This window comes from Zingiber officinale, chromosome 1B (assembly GCF_018446385.1).
Source record: "Zingiber officinale cultivar Zhangliang chromosome 1B, Zo_v1.1, whole genome shotgun sequence".
Lineage (NCBI taxonomy): Eukaryota > Viridiplantae > Streptophyta > Magnoliopsida > Zingiberales > Zingiberaceae > Zingiber > Zingiber officinale.
Window position 1 is genome coordinate 111,976,604 of NC_055986.1, and position 2,856 is coordinate 111,979,459.

Consider the following 2,856-nt stretch of genomic DNA (forward strand, 5'->3'; position numbering starts at 1 on the left):
GACCCGACCGGATTATCTCCACGCCGCCAACATGTTGGCCGGTCTGTGGTTTGACATCAACAAGTTCCTTCCAGAAGGGGTCATGTACATATTCGGCCTGAGTCCGATCAGAACCCCCCTCCCGAGCAGCTTCGGTAAGAATTTTACTTGGTTATTTGCTTTGATTGCTAACTGATTTTCTTCTTTCTCCTTTGCAGCGAATATTATCATGGAGTTGGTAATGGCTGGCATTCTCAAGAAGAAAGCAGTGGCGCTCGAGGCCGCGGCTGCCCGAGAGATGGAGACGCTCGGCATCTAGCCGGTCGACTCTAATGAAGAAGAGAGCGGGACAAATGCTGGGGAGTCGGCCGCTCAGGCTTCTCTCCCAGAGCCAGCGGCTGGAGCAACTGTTAGCCAAGAGCCTTCCGCTCGGGAGGAAGGCTCCGCTCCGGAAGAAGAGCGGCCTCTCCAACAAAAGAGGCGCCGAGTGGAGACTCCCCTCCGATCAGCCACATCAGCGGTTTAGCCGTTCGCCCGAGCCACCGCAAGCGCTCGCGGCAAGGCCCCAGAGGTCGAGGCTATTTCGTCCGACCGGACCCCGTCTCAACTGGACGCGCAGGCGGACCCTCTTGAGGCCGTTCCCGTCAGCATCCTTCCGCTCGCTCCCCAACGAGTCCAGCCTTCAACCATCTTATCCCAATTCTCGGCACCGGCCTCTGATCCTCTCCCCTCATCCGCTCGGACGACCCCCGGTCATGGCCGCACTGTCCGGGTTACACTTTATCTAATGACTGAAGAATTGCTACCCGAGACGGATCGCCCCACCGCGCCCGAGCACACAATCACCCTGAAGGGGCCCCAAGCCGAGATGTGGGCCGACGCTCGGGCACGTGTCGCGATGATCCCCCTCCGCAATTTGGCTAACAGCCATATGCAAGAGGCCACGGGGGTAAGTTCGTTTTCCTTCCAAAGTTTTGTATGCATTCTTTCCGATCGGCCACTAACAACTTATATTCTCTTTTTCGTTAGAGATGGGTAGAGGAGACAGCTGTCTCCAACCGCCTGGCGATGGTGGACGAGGAATTGAGACAACTGAGGGCTGCAAGCGGTCCGTTCGGCTCTCAAGGCCCCTCGTATGCCGAGTTGTAGAAGGAGCTGAAGAGGGCTTAAGCTTTGCTGGCGGCCGAGCAGAAGAAAACAGCCGACCAGGCTCACAATCTGGCCGAGCTCGAGCGAGTGAAAAAATCTCTGGATCACAAGATAAACTTGGCGACCGAGCGGAAGAACACGACTATCTCCGACCTGGAGAAAAAGAATGTGGAGGCTTGGGGCCTAGAGCAGAGGGTGAAGGAGCTCATGGACCAAGCGGCCAAAGAAAAGGTCTCCAGAACGGACGAGGTGGCAAAGCTCGAGGCGGCTTTACAAGAGCACAAGGCAGCCGTCGATGCTTCCCGAGCGGCCTTTAAAGAATATCAAGAGGCCGAACCAAGCCAAGTCGCTGCCCTGCAACAGAAATACATCCGTTCACCCGAATTTTTGGAGAAGGTCTGTGAGCGGATGTATACGGTGTTTGACCTTGCTATGACCGCCACGATGTCATATTTGAAGTCCAAGGGGCAACTTCCCGAGTCCGCAGATCAAGTGACTCTTCTTGACAATATCCCTAAGGATCTGTACGATTATCTTGAATAAGAAATTTAGATGTAATTAGGCCGCTCGGGCGAAGAATACCTTTTTTGTAATTTGGCCGCTTGGCCTTAGTTTCTATAATGCTATGCCTTTCCCTTTGCTAATCCATATGCGTGTTGTCTACTCGGCTCGCTAACTATCGTTTATATTCGCCTACTTCTCCTCGTAGTTCTCCCTTTCATCCCACCTTTCTCGTATTCGCAAGGGGTTTTTATGAAGTATTTCGCGTGGATAGTCTGCTCAGATGAAGGTATACTTTTTCGCAAATGGAATTTTTCGCAAGCTATTCGCCAAGTACATTTGGTTACTTGGCCGCTCGGCAAAACGATCCCTCAGTCGACTTTACTATCTTAGTCAACGTGACCTCGATTTTTAACGTCGGAGCTCGACGGCCTTCCGCTCGGAGGGTTTATAGATGCCGGCTCGTCTCTCAATTTTTAACGTCGGAGCTCGACGGTCTTCCGCTCGGAGGGTTTATAGACGCCGGTTCGTCTCTCGATTTTTAACGTCGGAGCTCGACGGCCTTCCGCTCGGAGGGTTTATGGACGCTGGCTCGTCTCTCGATTTTTAACGTCGGAGCTCGACGGTCTTCCGCTCGGAGGGTTTATAGACGCCGGCTCGTCTCTCGATTTTTAACGTCGGAGCTCGACGACCTTCCGCTCGGAGGGTTTATAGACGCCGGCTCATCTCTCGATTTTTAACGTCGGAGCTCGACGGTCTTCCGCCCGGAGGGTTTATAGACGCCGGCTCGTCTCTCGATTTTTAACGTCGGAGCTCGACGGTCTTCCGCCGATTTTTAACGCCGGAGCTCGACGGTCTTCCGCTCGGACGCAGAGGTCGTTGCTAGACGCCGATTTCCTTTTAACGCCGAGCGGAACGTGGAGGGTCGTTGACGGTTTATGCCGCGATCTTTAACGCTTTGAGTCCTGACTGCGGTCTTCCGCTCGGAGGGTTTATAGACGCCGGCTCGTCTCTCGATTTTTAACATCGGAGCTCGACGACCTTCCGCTCGGAGGGTTTATAGACGCCGGCTCGTCTCTCGATTTTTAACGTCGGAGCTCGACGGCCTTCCGCTCGGAGGGTTTATAGACGCCGGCTCGTCTCTCGATTTTTAACGTCGGAGCTCGACGACCTTCCGCTCAGAATTCACTGAGAGTCGGTCGTCCCAAGATGACGTTGTATGTCGAC